This window comes from Poecilia formosa, unplaced genomic scaffold (genome assembly GCF_000485575.1).
Source record: "Poecilia formosa unplaced genomic scaffold, Poecilia_formosa-5.1.2 Scaffold62, whole genome shotgun sequence".
Classification (NCBI taxonomy): Eukaryota; Metazoa; Chordata; class Actinopteri; order Cyprinodontiformes; family Poeciliidae; genus Poecilia; species Poecilia formosa.
In genome coordinates, this window is record NW_006800001.1 from 922,335 (window position 1) to 940,229 (window position 17,895).

General features: G+C 39.1%; 2 long non-coding RNA genes across 2 annotated transcripts; both read left to right on the forward strand.

The window, feature by feature from the left end:
• The first annotated feature begins 1,513 nt into the window (after positions 1-1,513).
• LOC107836473 (uncharacterized) lies at positions 1,514-5,322 on the forward strand. The gene is made up of 3 exons (XR_001662377.1): positions 1,514-1,525; positions 1,562-1,568; positions 5,024-5,322. It is a non-coding gene; the product is annotated as an uncharacterized LOC107836473 (long non-coding RNA).
• Positions 2,754-3,982, forward strand: LOC107836476 (uncharacterized). The gene is made up of 2 exons (XR_001662380.1): positions 2,754-3,698; positions 3,808-3,982. It is a non-coding gene; the product is annotated as an uncharacterized LOC107836476 (long non-coding RNA).
• Positions 5,323-17,895: the final 12,573 nt, after the last annotated feature.

The window sequence follows — 17,895 nt, forward strand, 5'->3', positions numbered from 1 at the left end:
TGAAACCCTGTATGCAGTCTCTCCTGCTTCCTGATCTCTCTGATTGTATCCACACTCTTGTTTGATTCTTGCTCCTTTGCACTACCCTTGTAATTTACCTCTTGCCCATCCCAAGTGCATCTTAATCACATCCCTCTTCTCTTTCTCCATCTCGCTGACTTGCTTTGTCTTCCTCTCCTCCTCCTTTCCCCAAGACCCCATTGAGGATTCGCAACAATGGAGTTGTTGACTGGATTAGGCAGTACAATGTCTGATCAAGGCGGCAGACAGGGGGGAAAAAATCAATGGACACATGTGATTTACTAAGCTGCTAAATATCCTCTGACATGTCGACCAATTAGCTTTGTAAAGTGGAGATATCTTTACTGCGTTCACAAGGTCATGAGATAAGTGCGTGTGAAGCAGTGGAACTTTCTGTGCTTGTGTTTCCCTGCAAAGGCGAGACAAAGGAATTATGAGACATTTAATAGCAGAGACATATCTTGATTTATTGTCTGCTTTCCCTAAATAGGATTGCATGGTTTGCATCTCGTGATAGTCACTCCAGTTGATTTTTTTCTTTTTTTTAGTTCAGATTAGTAGATGATGAATAAGAATGTACAAGTTGCCCTTCCAGATATTTATTGGAATTGCTGAGAGGTGTTTGGTTGTTCCTTTGGTTGTTTGGTGTTTATAGCTCTAGAGAAGGTTTTTGATACTGTGCTTTGAGGGGTTTTTTGCAAGGAGAGATGATGTAGTCTGAACTCTGGTATTGATCACAAATATTGACGTTAGCTTATTATTTAGCGTGTTATTTAGAGCTTCTGTTGGTATTCAAGATAGCCAATCAAGTATGTTAGAGGAAAACACCAAGTTACTGGTTCTGTGATGGTAAACTAGACACCTTAACGCATGCCCTGTGGTCATGACCAAAGTTTTCAGCTATTTGGAAAAGATTCCATGAAACCAACGTCACAAACTGTTACTTTCCTGGATAGAAGCATGTGGGTAAGATGCAAGTTTATTGGTTGAGGAGCTGTGAAAAAAAGCAGTCTGGGATGATAAATCTAGATGTGTTTGTTTCCACATCCTCACATTGATAGAATTTGATTTATGAAATATAATACCTAAATACATCCACTTTATTTTGGAGGCTCCCCCCCCTTGTGCCTAAAAATGCACATATCAGCTAAATATGAATTAGCCCAACTAATCATATTAAGCACTTAAAACAGCAGCACCACTGGCAAAGACATCCAACTTGACAGTGTTACTTTAATGTGACTTTAAATATGTGGGGGGGTTTTTTCACCTCTCCACATCTCAGAGCCTGGGAACAGAACTGTCAGTATGGCCTCACTGTTATTACAGTTAACTTTCATAAGTGTTACTTGTGCTAGTTTGCTGTACCATTGAATGTTCAGCAAATTATAAAGCAAAAAGTTATAAAAGAAAACTTTCTAAAAGCCAATTTTCGCTTTATTGTTCATGATAAAGAAAATGCGCTTTGCTACTTTCTGCTGAATGACTGTTAATCACAGCTTCAGTCTCACAGGCTTTATGATTTTACACCAAGCCTCAGAACTTTTGTTCATTTCAACTGAAGTTTTATAAAAGTTCACTAAAAAGACGCAAACAAGAATGCTTATTAAAAGTTGTATAATCAGCTGCGTAACACCAAGTGTTTGGTTTCTCTTGTTCCCGTGAATCAAACCAAATTGCATCAAATCAGTCAATTCTACTGCATTGAGTTAGTGGTATGAATCCTAATGCGCCTTACTGGTTTTTTCTATTCAAATATCGAATCGATCAAATATTGGCCACAGACCTGCGATGCACATCCCAACTAAACATAAACAATACAAGCCAATCTGGTCGTTTTTGACTTTTTTGACACATGCACATTTTTAAAGCACCAAAGTGCAAGCTTAAAAAAGCTTATAAAAGCTTGGACTTTGGTGCAAGCTTATATGATGGCACATTTCTTTGATTGATCAGTGCTTTTTATTTATGATTAACTGGCCCAACCTATTTGATCTAAAGACCAAACTAATTCTCCAAGGTTTGGATACTGAACAGCAAATTAGCATTTTTAAAAAGTCAAGAGAAAAGTTAATTTCATTGTAGCTCCAACACCTGGATGCATAACACATATTGCATAAATCAGAATATGCATGAGGCTCCTGCATCATATTAAAATGGCTTTTTTTAATGTACTTTGATCAGGTAGGGTACATAATTTTCGTGAAGTCCACATTTCAGAATTAAAAATGTTCTGTGTAATATTATAACATTAAATGTCCCATTTTCTTTTATAGAACATTATTGAAAATTTACTTTTCAATAATATTCTAACTTACTGAATATGACAACATGCACGGCTGGAATGAGGTTTTTACCATCCGACTCAAAATGTGATTTAGAGAAATGTATCTTTGTCTGACAAATAGTTATCCAAACTTGTGATCATTTAAAAAATATGTTCATTTTATTTGTGTTGTGGTGTAATATATATGTGAAAGAAATTCCTCTAGTTATCTGTGATTTGATTAGATGTTTTATTATGACCTCAGTGATTACTATCCATTTGCTGGGGCAGAAATCTTTCCTTATATGTATATTTTAAAAATCATTTCACCCTGGTACTCAGCAACACTTCTACCTTAGATCTAGTGACATTTTCATGTAAATTATTAACGTTCCTTAATTTTAGTTAAAGTCCCATTCCTTATGTGAAACTGAAATTCCACCAACGACATATTCAAAGTCAAACTCCAGACAAGCTGATGAAGCTATCCCGTGTATTCTGTTTGAAAGCACTGAGGGATTCTGGTTTTCAGCTCTCTTGTGTTGCTGATCCAGCCAGGTAGTGACCAGGTTGCGGCATTGAGTCACAGCAACAGGTCGTGTTGTTTTGCATTTAAATAGCCCCTGCAACTTCTGCTGAGTCCTGGAAGAAAATTACATTGTGGGATGCATCTTAGCATCCTAGCACATTGTGTTGTTTTGCAGAACCAGGGTGTGCTTGGCTGACTGAGTCCAGGACAGCTGTGAGTGAGGACCATTCACTGCTCTGTCGGGGTTGGAGATGGAGGCACTGAACTGAGGCCACCTATCCTGTGTTTCTCCTACATGTCACCTCTTCTCTCTCTAATAATTTCCTGAGTGGAAGACAGCTCGGAGTGAAAAGCAGAGAAGGAAAGATTGTGTGTGCGTGTGTGGCTCCGTGTGTAAAAAAAAAAAAAAAGTCTTCTGCTAAACAAAATACACCAAACCCTTGAGCACAGTCCTTAACAGATTATGTAAGATTATTTGCTAGATTATGTAAGAAGTACTGAAAAAAAAGCATGATTTAACATAATACATGGCCTCAGATTGAGTTTTTGGGGAATTTTAATTACATTCCTTTTACTATGCCAAATTTGGTTTGGGGCTCAGGAATAATAATTTGTCATTAAATTTAGTTTCTCGAACTATTCCACCCCTGTAAAACATGGAGCCACTTGTTGATTCAGGAAAGCAGTCACCTTTCAGCCAACATCGTAAAAAGGTAGAGCCTTCACTCTGAATCTGAAATCGAATAATAACTTGCATGCAGAGAAGAGGAAGGATGAAGGACAGTGGTGTTTGAATTATGACCCCCATGATGCCATGGTAACTAAGCAGTCCAGAGGTTGGCTGGGAGCAGGAACAAGGTAAAAGGTTTTCTGCTGCAAACCGTGAGTAATGAAATGCCTTTCATGAAGTACATTTAATTATTAAACAATTTTCTTTGCAGGAGGGTTTCATTCAGCCCAGAATTACTTCTGTCTTCATTCTTTCCCACAGGTCTGGCATGCAAGCCTCTGCAGGTTACCAAAAGGACAAATCCACTGCTTTCCAAGAGGCCACATTCTGTAGACTCGAAATTACCTTGTGTTTTTTTTTGTTTGTTTTTTTTTTATAGAAAATTGAAAAGCAAAAAGGCCTTCATCTTTGCATTAAAGTTCAGAAATTTAGTTCACAAACTGTATCCAGGTAGATTCATTGCACACAGTGACATATATCATCCCTGCCAGGTTGTTATTACAAGTATGAATTTGTTCTTAATAACTCACCTGGTTAAATAAAGGTAAATTAAATAAATATCAAGTGTTTAGATGTATTAATTTTAAGTTTTCAAAAAAATTGATAAAAAATGACAGTTTTATACAGCAATGTTATACATACAGTCTGGCGCCCAGTAAAACTATGACGTAATGGGCTCTTTGCACGACAGCTTCCGTGTTCGGGGATAAGCGGCTCGGTCACTTCCGCTCTATTGAAAATGCCATTTTACACTCTTGCAAGACTCCCCCAATGCAACAATTAATGATGTACCACGATTCGAAGCTCCAACAAGCAAACTGGAGAAAAGATATACGCCTCGTTATACATTCACAGATACGAAGGTGAGTTTTACTTTCTTTAAACTCTGTGGCTAACATTAACTTTAGCTTATGCTAGTAGGGAATATTCTCTGACATTTTCATTATAAAAATGTGCTATTTAAGTACCTAAACATTTTAATCCATTGTCCACGGACAATGTTTTACCTTATTTTGTACTTATTTTCAAGTATTATGTGTGTTTATTGTCGTCAGTGTCAAACGGAGCTTAAGTAACGGGGTGATGACGGTTCGGGATTTCTGCTTCGGAAGCACAACAAGCCCCGTAGCTTAAAAGTAGGGCAGTACTGGTGTCAAAGTTTTAGTTCAGCTGACTGTTCAGGTTCAAAGTTGTTGCTTTTAGAAAAATATGGCCGTGTTCTTTAAGGTCTCTGTGTTCTTTCGTTTTATTACTTTTGCATGTTTCTTGTGAAGAGCTCAAATAGGACGGTGTTTACATCAGTGTGTACAGGCGTATCTTTGGTCGGCTGTCTGGCTCTGGTCTGCTCACTTGTTCCCATACACTCGCTCTTTTAGGCTGAATACAGAAGTGATTTCATGGAAATAACACAGGACGGCTCCTTTATTTACCATCCTTCTCGGTAGTTTTAGGCAGAATAAGCTGATCCGGAGTGAAGTGAAGGCTGCAAACTTTGCTGTGCGGCGTTAGCTTTAACTTGTAGCGACGAATATTTACAAACCACCGTCTTCTTAATTCAGGATTGCTTGGAAATCCATGCAAACTTAAAAAGCCCATTATATTTGAATAACCACAATGTTCATAGTATTGCTTTATTTGCTTCTGAAATACGACTTTGTCTTTTCTAGCTGTCATGGTAACTCAAAACGGAAGCAAGCTCATGCGGATGTGACGTCAGCGGCGTACGTGCAAAGAGCCCATAAAAACTTGCAGATTGGAAAGCATCACAGCAAATAAACAACTCAGAAATAAATCTGTTTAATAATAAAATGTTAATTCACAACTCAAGCCTTGTCAGGTCACCAAAACTGCCTGCAAGCCAAAGGTTCAGCAGTATCACGTGCAGGTCGTTTCTTTCTGCACAAAACAGTGTCCATTTTGGATTTTCACCCTAAGGCCACAGAAATGTGTCTCCCTACATAGGATCTTGTGTCCTCTCCACCTTCTCAATAATTCAATGGAAAGAGGAGATGTCAGCTCTGGTATAATTACTGTGTGAGGGTGACAAGCTCCTCTGTCAAGGGCAAGATGGGGAAACAAGCGTTACAGTGCTGAGAAAGCTAAAAGATCGAGCGGTAGTGTGTGTGCGACTGACACTGTTGATGGGAAATGCTTCGACTTCTACAAGGTGATGAAACTGGAGGTAATTTGGATGGGGAGCGCTGTGACAACAAGAGCTATTTAAAAAAAAAAAGAAACTGAACTTACCTCCAGCTTTATAGAAGTAGCTCTAAAATAGTGACAGTGGTTTTATACTCCACACAAAACGAATCATGTCCAGGTGCAACATCTCATTCATGAACTTCAATATTAGTCGCGGGATTCGTGATTGGTTTGCAAGTCTTCAGTGGTTGCGAAGCAATGCAATCCATCAACATTAGGCAGAGAGGTACAGTACAGTGTGCAAGATCTGATTTCAGCTCTGGGCCCAGCTGAGATGACAGACTGTGTTAATTTAACACCACGCGAACCCCAAACTTCCTGCTCAGAGAGAGCCTCAGCATGAGCAAAGCTGCCAAGATGTGACTAAAACTGTTAATGTCACCGAGACCTGAAATCCTGGAGCAGGCAAAGGGTTTGGCACAAAGCCCCGGGTTTACAATGAGCTGTACAGACCAGGTAGTCGTCATTAGAACTGGACATTTTTGACAGATGGGTACCCAGGAAACCATCCCCACTGAGATGTCTCATCTCTGCTAGAGTAGTGATCTGGACTTGCCCCTCGCTGTCTTACTCTACCTCATGTAAAAGGCTGATCTGATCTGAGATCAGTGCTGATGATGAAACTGTTCTTATTTCTTTGAAACAATACAGAGTGGGATACAGATTCAACTATTTACATGTATTCTGCTATATATTTTCATAGTATTTGAGAGTAATTGAGTCTTATAAAATAAATCTTCATTGAACGGTCACTGTGGCCCTGTCTGTAGGTGTTTCGGCTGCTTTGTGAAGATTTACTTTGACATCAGATAACAGCATTTTGAACAGCCTGCCATAATGAAGTTTTCTGCATTCTTCATCGAATGTTTCATTCCAACTGAGATATCAAAAAAATATGGCCTTAGTACTGATGGGATTCAGAGTTGCACCTCGGCCTCGTCAGATTCATCCAACCTTACGAAAACACAGACCCCTAGCTCCCACAGAGTGAACTTTCATAATACGAGTCCATATTCACATTACAAGGCAAGACTGATATAAAGCATGACACAGACCCTTTTCACACTGTTGTATTCTATTATGTTGATCCAATTAAAGTGGGGTATACATAGGGAAGTTTCACACTGTCATGTGGGGAGCTGTTTGTATTCACACAGAGAGCTAAGACTCCCCATGTTAGCTACTTGCCAGTATAGATGTAATGCTTGACAAATAATAAATAAGGCATATGGCAATTCCCAGAGATTTCAACTTGCTGTAAAGGTTTTTATTTTTTTATTTTTGATAGATAGATGGAGTCTAGTTTAACCACTGCAGCTAAAGATTGTGTGTTTGAGATTTATAAGACGTATCCAAATTAAATCAGCCTATCTCGTTCAGTTAAATTAATGTAAAAAATCACTCCTGAAACTCACCCAAAATAATATGTGGATTGTTTTATGAATAAATAATGAATGAAGATGTTCTCTACTGACTGGTTTGGGGGGGGGGAGCTCAATGTGGAAGACTGAAAGATATGGTAAATAAGTAGAAAGACTAAGAAAAAATAAACTTTTATTGCAGTGGCATGAAATCACACTGACAATGTCAAGAAAATCCAACCTATATTTAGTAAGGAAAATATGAATCATAAACTATTATTATTACAAAGTCATTGGTGTATTTCTCTGTATATCAACTGGATTCCTGAATCTTCTCTTCCTTTATTCCAGGGTTCTTCAACTCCAGTCCTGCAAATTTTGGATGTGTATTTGCTTCGATACACCCGCGTCAAATAATGAGGCAATTAGCAGGACTCTGGAGAACTCGACTGCATACTGAAGATGTGATCCAGCCATTAGATTTAGGTTTGTTGGATCAGGAACTCATCTAAAAGTTGCAGGACACCGGTCGTCGAGGCCTGAATTTGAGAACCCTTGCTCTAGTCTCTTTAGCTCCTCTGTAGGACTGAGGTCTGGGGATTTTATAAGGTTGATTTCAGTGTCTAGGGAGTCATTTCTGTGTTGTTTTTGACCATATGCTTCATTAACCTGCCAGAAGACTTCCTGATTACCCTTTTTGTTTTAGTTTTCTGGTACCAAGTTAAAGGGTTCATGTAATGATGAGGATATGCTGAAACTTTGGGAACTTCAGTATGCAGCTTGGACTTGTTTTTTTTTACATTGCCAGATCAATTCAAATGCACAGCATTCACTGTTGTGCTCAATTTTAACAGTAGATGTCCTTGCAAATACAATCTGTCAGTGCTGAAAAGGTCTAGGAGGAGCATACAGGAAGAATATTGTTCATGTCTAACTCTCCTTCTAGGGAAAAAAGAGACTTTAAAAGGTCTGTCAAATTCTCATGCTAAAAGTTTAAAAATTGCCTTCCCTACTCTAAATTCACAAAAATAAACATGCTAAATTTACTAAATGTGACAGTAACCTTTTCAATAAAACTACTTCTTTTGATCAGACAAGACTAATATCTAGCTTTTAAACAGCAAACACCCGACTTTAGCCTAAAACAGTGGTGTCCAAAGTCAGTCCTCGAGGGCCGGCATCCTGCATGTTTTAGTTCTCTTCCTGGTTTAACACACCTGGATAAAATGATGGCTCATTAGAAGGAATAACAAGAACATTGACACGAGTCTGAAAGCATGTTGTTTCTTTTTACAGATTTAGTTATAACCACAGAGAGAATATATATTTTCAGTGATGCATAAACTCAAAACTGCCTGGATGTATCACTTCGAACTGTATAATTAGAGTTAGCGACAAGTGTGTAGGGCACTGCAGAAGCAGCATGAAATGAACAAGTAGTTTTGTCTGATATCAAGCAAAAAAAACAAAACAAACAAAAACCCTTCTCTACTTGGTGATTCACCAACATTGAAAAGGACTTTATCCACTGCGAATGTAACACATCCTCTTGTAACTTGACTATATTCTGACATATATTAGGATATCATAGAAGGAGCCATGAACTCACTTCACTGTTTAGCTTAAATGGTTTACATTGCAACCAAAGCACAGATTCACATGATGATGTCACCAGGGATATGCTCACATATACAATAACAAGGAGCACAACTGCTGTACAAATATGCCTGACAGATGTTAAGAGCGTGGAAGCTATGAGAAATTCTTACATAAGGCACAAGATAACACAAAGGATTCCTATAGGCATGTAAAATGATCCATGTAAAATTTATGTGTTTGTCTGTCTTAGCAAGCTAATCAGAAACTATCAAGAAAAATAAAGTGGAGAGAATAAGGCTGAACAAAGGAATACTTCATTCAGTTTGACTGTAAATCAGAATGTATTTCTGAGAAAAAAGGAGCACAACTTTAGCCTTGATGTTTTCTCTGAATGCTCTGCCTTATGCCTTAGCTGTTAGCTTTGTACTCGCAAGGCTTGAACAGGTCTCTGAGGTTAGTTTTGCATCCAATTTACGTCATTACAAGATTCCAGTGTGGCTCGTTTTAGTTATATTTTGTTCTGTCATTTTATTCAATTTTCACAGCAATTTTCCTAATGCAAGTCTGAGAATTTAGCAGGAGAAAGTGACTGCGCCTAGTAGAGCTGAACTCCTAGAGGACACATGAAAAGCTCAACAGCCTCAAAGCTTCCTTTTTCATCTGTTTACATTTGTCCTTACATTGTCCTGTATCTCTTCTTGCACTGTAATGCTAAAGAGGAAGGAAAAAAAATCCAATATCAAAAGGGACTGCATTTTTGATCGTGGGGGGAAGTGGCAGTGTTTAATCAAACGCCGTGTTTGCCATTCTCCCTGTACTGAGCACATCAGAAGTCGGTGGAGAAAGGCCATGTTCTGTGTTTGAAGGCAGCCGAGCCAGGACACACAGAGGCTGTTTGTAACTAATTAGGTCTAGTTTGACTCACCTAGATTTTAATTATGATGACCTATCTTTCAAAATTCCTGCCCATTATACAGTGCCTTGAAAGGTAACCCGACACTCAAACTTCTTCCGCATTTTCTCACTTTACAAGCACAAGCTCCTCTGTGTTTTGTAGGGATTTTATTTGAGAGACCAACACAAAGTAGTAGAGCATTGCTGTGAACTGGAAGTAAAATGAAACATAGGTTTTAAAATTTTTCATGAATTAAAATATTACATAGACATTTCTCCCCCCTTTATTTTAATGTTGCTAAATAAAATAATTTGCATCTAGCTTCCCTCAAGGTTACCTATAAGTAGTTAGTGCCTTTTTGTAGTAGAAGGCATGATGTTTCTTAGACAACATTGAAAAACATGGGAGGACCACAGAAGACAAGTCAGGGATAAAGTTGCAGAGAAGATGAAACCTGAAGTAAAGAGCAATGCGTTTAAAATGTCTTGCTTAAGATGTGCTTTTCTAATTATATGTCTCTATTAATGTATGATCAAAGCCCTTCTTGTTTTCTGTTTCACTTATATGCTTCATAAAACTTTCGCCCCTAATTGACTTGATGGCAAATTGATTGCTGTGTCAGATAGCGAATATCTGTTTTCCACAGACGTCCTGAGGTATTTTAAAGGTTACAGCAGACCGTTAGCTTATCAATTTACCACCTAATGAGGTCCATCAAAGGAAGGATCGCAAATCATTATCGTCACTTCAGGTTTCCTATATTTTCATGGTGGTCAAACTCTTCTGCCGCATTCCTAATTAGAGAAATCGGTCTTCAGGCTTTGCTCTCATTCACCATGAACTCAACTGTTAATCAGATTTGCGAGAGCCTAAAATGTTACGCAGCCAGCTGCAAATTATTAACTTACAAGTATTTTTCCTTCAGTGTATGACAGATTGTTGCCCAGAGGAGAACATTCAGCAGAAAAGCAGCACAAGACAGGTGATTCATGGATAGACGTTAATGCGGCGGACTTACGCGACTGAGGATATTCCCAGTGGTGTGCACTTACAGTTAATTGATAATGGAGGTCTATGAAAAGATGCACACTAAATCACAGCCAATGAGCTTGCCTATAAGGTTGCAGCAATTCAAAGAACAACTCTCCTGAGTCCCATAAGCTTTTCAACAAGTGAGAGCTCTCCTGAATTAATAATAATGGAGGAAATATGTTTAACTCATATTACATTAGAAAAGACATTGTGATTTCAAACGGGGAATTTGTGCATAATGCTGCAAAGAAGAAATGCACCAACCTCCACCTAATCCAGGTTATGCAATCTTCTAATGACATTCTTGACATTAGTGTCTGTACCAATATGCCCATACTTCTGAAAATGATTCAACATTTGATGTAATATTGTAATGTAATCATGTCTCTTGGTCTCCTTACAACCACAAACTTCAATGTATTGTATTGGATTTTTTTTTTGCGATGTACTAGTTTCAAGTATACAATTGTGCAGTGAAAGGGCAATGATGAAATGAAGTTAAGATGGACTTTATTTACTACCTACCTGCATTACTTTCCCATGTAAAACAGGCTTTTAATGCTATATTTTACCACCAACTACATATATTTTTTAAAACCAGAACCTAGTAGTTTGGTTCAGATACCAAATCTAGAGGTTTTAATGCATTAATGATGCAAGCAATGAAGCATTGTGAAAAGCAATCACATAATTGGTCTCACTCAAAGATCTTTAAAAGGACACCACTGGTGTACTAAGACGATTTGAAAAATTGCAGCACTTTTGTGATTCAAACAAAGGTTTGTTTTGGGCACCTTTATGCATCGTAAATGAGTATTTGTTCAAATGAATAACGCCCTATCATTGTGAATGTATTATTAAGAAAAATAAATCTGGAAACAAACTTAAAATTTCTGAGTGAAACAATTGCTATATTAAGATGTGTGACCCTCGGAAATAAATGTTTTTGGTTATATTAATTGGACTAGCCTTTAGATGCAGCAAAAATGGGATTACTAGTTCAGTTTGTCCTAGTCTGATTTTAGCGTATCCAAAAAATAAGGATCCTATGAACAAAAATGGGTTTACGCTAAGGAGGCCGTTCTTGACCCGGAGACTGGTCCTCACTCGGAGGCAAGTCCTCACTCGGAGGAAGGTCTTAACGTGGAGGCAGGTCCTGCATTGGAGGAAGGTCCTCACTCGGAGGCAGGTCCTGATTCAGAGGACCGTCCTGACTCTGAGGCAGTTCTTAACATGAAGGCAGGTCCTGCCTTGGAGGCAGGTCCTCACTCGGAGGCAGGTCCTGCCTTGGAGGCAAGTCCTCACTCAGAGGAAGGTCCTCACTCGGAGGAAGGTTCTCACTCGGAGGCAGGTCCTGCCTTGGAGGCAGGTCCTCACTCGGAGGCAGGTCCTGATTCGGAGGACCGTCCTGACTCGGAGGCAGGTCTTAACGTGGAGGCAGGTCCTGCCTTGGAGGAAGGTCTTCACTCGGAGGCAGGTCCCGACTCAGAGTTAGGACCGACGTCTGAGTCGGGATCGACCTCTGAGTCGGGACCGACCTCCTCTGAGTGGCCCAAACTCAGAGGCCAAACTAAGACTGGACAAAACTCAACATTTGTTCCACTCTTAGAGGGTTCTTGAGTCTGAGCATCGTCTGAATTATTTCCACAACAGAAAGCATGTTGAATGTACTTCCATGCCTTTCTAAGATGGTCTTGTCGACAAGATTCGACAATTAATCTTGTCGAAGATTAATTTTCCTAGGACGTGCCAGGGTCCTTTTGAAAGCCTAGTTGTAAATAACTACTGGGTTGTCACTTTTTATCATCTTAAACAGCAATTCTCTAACTAAATCATCATTGCCTGAGAGAAAGATATCTCTGCAGAGTTTTCTTTCCGTCTTGTCAAAAAAGACTAAATCTATGTCCTTTACTTCTTCCCAGAGTTTAGGAGCAAGCTTTTTCTGGACATTTTGTAAGCGGCATATTTAGGTCTATGACTGGACTTATAAATCAATCGCCAAAGAATTTTTTCTACCATATTTCTTATGTCCTCTTCGGTTCCACGTTTGAAACCCATCTCTTTCGCGTCCCTCAAAAATCGTTCAGGTTCCACGCCTGCCTGAGTGTAATCCTCACCCAGGTAGTTTTCATCTGAGTACAAGTCCTCACTAGGAAAAAAAGTATTTCTGATCTTTCGTTTTGTAGATGTAAACATTTTCTTTGGAAGAACAGGATTCTCCAGGTGATGTTTGAATTTTTCCACAATAACTTTATGTCCTCCTGGGTAATCAAGAAGTCCAATTAAATGCAGTCCAGAACAAAGTGGAAAGCATCTCTGGCGAGGCTTTGGAAAATCCGTTCACTCAGCTCTTCTGACACCTCTGAGAGAACATCCACATTTAATTCTCCTGTTTCTCTCAAAAGTAAGGTCAAAACCTCGTGGTGTTCTTCCAAAAATGTTTCTCTGACAAGATGCAGAGTTGGTCCGTCCGCAGATTTTTCAATCCCTTTCCAAAGAAGTTCGCTGAGAAAGTTTTTTTTTTCCCCTGTAATCCGGAGTTGTTTGACCAGGATGGACTTTGTTGGAGAACCTTTTTTTTCATGTTTTCCAAAAAAAAGTGAGCTGTGAGCTTTCGTTACTCATCTGTGTTGAGCTGAGCTAAAATGTCCAAAATGATTTCTGTGTTAACTGACCGGAGAATTAACTGATCAGTTGGTGATGTCATGGACTCTATGACATCACAAAGTCATCCTTAGCAGGGCCTCATGACACAGACATCATTTAAAGTCATGCTGATGACATCATTGTCAGCAGCATGGCAACTGTTGCTAGGGGTAACAATAGCATGCAGTGAGCATGCGCTATGAAAAACAATAGAATCTGTGGGCAGTAAATACATTATTCCCACAAGTCTGAACTGGAAGTGATCTGCATAGCTTTGCCAGAACAGGGGGGCCAGGGAACCATTGGCCCCTCCACTTCACTGCTCCACCCAGTTTTATTTGTTATTTGGGTTCTGTCTCCTACCAGGCATAGCAGGGCAAGTGTCAATGGGACCACCACATCCAACTAGTGACTCAGCAAATGCACCGGTTTAACACAGAAGGGCTTGACCAATTTGCAGTCCCATATTCAGTGCATCGGCTTATTTTGGTGGGGGGAAAATCAATCACAGCAAAAAAAAAAAGAGTTGAAGCAATAATAATATTACTCAAGTAAAAGAAAAGGTAGAGTGCTGTGAAACTACTCTAATAAGTACTTTTTTTTATTTTTTTTTCCAAAAAAGTTACTCAAGGAAATGTAACCAGATCTACCCAATTTTGAACATAGGCAACATCATCAGTAGCCTACAGGTTACTTGTTAACAAGCTCGAGGTGCTGTGTTGTTATCAGCTAGTAATCTTTTAGCTAACATTAGCTGCATCCAACAGCATTTGAACTCAGTCGGTTAGTTTGGTTGAAAAACTGTGCAAAGTTCTTTGCGTTTTGCTGGTTTGCTGCCATAAATCTAATATCATTACATTTTATTTCCAGCCCCTTAATTCTATTTACAACTTACATTGCTGACAGCCTATCTCATAATCTAAAAAGCTTGAAAACGTATTATTAGAATAACAAATAACAGTGAAACTTACAAATGTCCAGAAAGAGAAATAGGAAACACTCCATGAAAGACGTAAACAGGCTGCAGACAATCAATTGCTTTAAAGCAACTGCATAAACAGATCAGAGAAGTTTAGCCACATGATATTCAGTAATTTTACCACCTGCTAGTTGCCATTGTTAGCCTATTAACGACTCATTACCTGTTTAGCTTGAGCTCTTGGACCTCAGGTTACAAAGCCAGCAAACTTGCACTTCACCCGCCGACTCAAATCAGATTAGCTTCCCTTAATTGATGCAGATCAAATGTTTTCATGGCTTTTAAGGAAGAAAAATACAGTTTTGAGAGTGACTGCATCGAGTGCTTTAAAAATAACCCTGTCAAAAGAGTAAGATTACAGTATGTTACCTTTTTGTCAGGAAAGACTGAGAACTCAAGGTGCTGTCAGTTTATACAGTTGTATTTCTGTATCTCTGATCACATTGTACTGCAAACACATCCTATCTTAGCTGCATGTGTGCACAGAATTATATGCACTCTTTCATACATTTGGTGTCTTGCGAGGGTATTCACCAGTTGTCACATTACGACAGGTCACACAGGTCTTGACTAAGCGTTCAAGTGACGCTTAGTCAGTGTTTTGGTACTTCCTTACGGCCTTAGCCAGTTGCTCCTTAAAACTGTCCATTCTGGTATCTGGCTGACAAATGGGCTTTTTTTCCATTGGGGCTTTTTACCGGTAAACATACCCACAAAACTCTGACCACTTGTACTGTAGTTTTGTATGAAGAGGAAAGCAAAAGGTTCACCAATGAGGTTGTTAAAAGAAAGGGTAGAAGACCTGAGCCTGACAACAGAATTATGACAACAGAATTATGACATTTTTGAAACTGTGGTGTTGAGAACTGATTTTAGCATTTCTGGCCAACCATGTAGGGGCCTTTAAAGACTAAGGTTAGTGTTGGTGTTCAATCATACAGCATTTTTGTATGTCAAGACATTCAGTTCTTTCCTCCACTTGACAGAGCACCTTCGACTTTCTGTTTGCCGTGACGCTTTAATGCAGGGATAAACTGCAATTAGGACTTATTATGCCATTCTTTCCACAAAATCTTTCTTCTCTCCACTCATCTATACATTCCAGACTGTCACTTCAAATAACTGTATTTTAACCTGTGCTACTGCACTTTGGAGCATTGTTTGTAGACTTTCAAGGACAACGGTGACTCTCTCTCCCCACTCCATGATCAGTCAGCTCTTGCATCTCCTCCATTCCCTTAAAATGTTTGTTCTTCTTGCCAAACACACAGACCCATTAATAGTGCATGAATTAAAAAAAAGAAAGAGAAGCAAATTGAGAGCAAACAGCAGCAATGCATAAATTTATTTAATATTCTCATTGCTTTCAGCGCAAGCTGCTCAGCTTGTGCACTGCCTAGTGAAATCATGACAGCTAAGATTAATCTGGCTCATTTGGAAAAGCATCACTGAGCGCTGTAGACAAAACAACTTTTGGTTGCATGCTGTAGGTAAGAATACTGAAGCTGTGTCTTCATTTGAACTGTTTTATCATTCGAGTTTTTCATGTCGGAGTTATGAAAAGGAAGTGACAATTCGCATCGCAGGCTGTCTTTTGATCCCAGTTTTCATAAGGCTAACACTGTAATTCATAATTTATCAATTCTTCCCATGATAACAGCGCAAAGCCTGAAGTGAGTTGAAAGGATGTGAGCTGCAGCAACCCAAAGCTAATCAATGTGTTAGTGTTTAAGAGTTGGATGGAGGACGGTTTTGTCCAGGGGGCCTTTCACGTGGTAAGTGAGACTAATCTTTTAGTATTACTATGACCAAACTAATCAATTCTGGAGACAGACAGTAGGCTTTAGGAAAGAGCTCAAAGCTGGGTTGCGGCTCTCACCCGGGGGAAATTTTCTCGGAAGTGCTGAAATTCATCTGGTCTTTTATTCACGCAAAACACACAAATGTCCTTATCATTCTCAATCAAAAACTCACATTCCACCTATTTCTTTGAATCCATGTATTCTCTCTCCCTCTCTCTCTCTCTCTCTTTTTATTTTTCTCTCTCTTTATTACACACACACTGAGCATATGAGGCCAGGTGGTGTGGTTAGTGCCAGATCTTGCTCTCTGCTCTCTTGAGTGCAATTGGTAACCCGAGCTGCCTGTTTGAATAACTCACTTATCCCAAAAGCTTCCTCACTGCAAAGACATACACTAACATAGCAGAGCTCTATTCAGAGAGCATTTAAGCTGCTGAAATCTGCTGATGATCAAAATCCAACAGAATCTAAATCGCCTCTAAATAATGGCTCTTCAGTTCATTATTGGTGTCAAGTAGAAAAGGTGTAACATATTTTTACTTACGTGCACAAGAGATACAACTATGCTTTGACAAATCAGCAGTTTTATTTTATTTTATTTTATTTTATTTTATTTTATGTTATGAATCTTTCAGTCAGCAATATGTTTGCATGGGGAAGGGAGCGAGGATGTGGTGCAGCACCACTAATGATTTTTCTATGTGAAACAGTTACTGTAAACAGATCATGTAAAGAGCCTCTGGCTGGAGTGAATATCTGATTTGAAAAAGAAAATGCAAAAAAAATTAAAAAATACAAATATTGCAGTGGTTTATGTGAATCCTAGCTTATGATTCTCACTGTTTGATGATCCTGATTAAACAAACCATTTCACATAAAAGCAAATAAAGGTCAAACAATCATCTAATAACTTTTATTTAAATCAGAAGAGCAATTCCTAATGCTGCTAAAAATCTGACATTTATCATTACGGTCCTAATGATGTTGTCTAAACTGTTATTTTGTTATTTCAATGCTAAACAAATGTTACCGATAAAAAATGATAGCTACTCAACAGACCTGGAGCTCATAGCTTCTCAACTGTGGCTTTGAAACAGTGTCAGCTCAATAACTGTGATGGGTTGCATCCCATATATGTACGTGTGTGTGTGTGCGTGTGTGTGTGTGCGTGTGTGTGTGAGTGTATCTGGTATGTAATTATCTAAATAAAAAGTTACAAATAATTTCTGAAGTTGAAAGGAATAGGATTCCTTTTTCTCTTCCATTTGTCTATCTTCCATGTACCTTTTAAGGAAGAGGATCCCCCACAGCATGATGCTGCCACCACCCTGTGTCACCATGGAGGTGATGTCTGGAGTTGGTTTCCAGGCACACATAATGTTTTTGTATGTAAACCAAAAGGCTGGCATGATCTGACCAGAGCAGCTGCCTCCTCATATCTTCTGTATCCCCTACATGGCTTGTGCCAAAAGTGCATGATTTTTTTAAAATTGTTTTTTGGCTTTCTTCTTTGCCACTCTTCCGTTGAAGGCCACTATATACTTTTTGATCATGACGTTTGATAATTCACCAGAACTTGACAGCAGAACTCCTATGAAATTTTCTCAGGTCTTTGCCACTGCAGCACACGGCTTCATTTTTCTCTGACGTCACACAGGAAAAAAGTTCTGCCCCAGTTATGTCAACAAGTTACAAGAACTAACCAGGGCTGCAGGAGGAGAATGACGTAATTGTGTTCTTGCAACTCTGGGAGAGAGAACACATTTCTCTGGTCTTGTGGAGCATGTGGATAATAGGCCCCAAGTCCAGATTTCTGGAGTGCATGAGAAACAG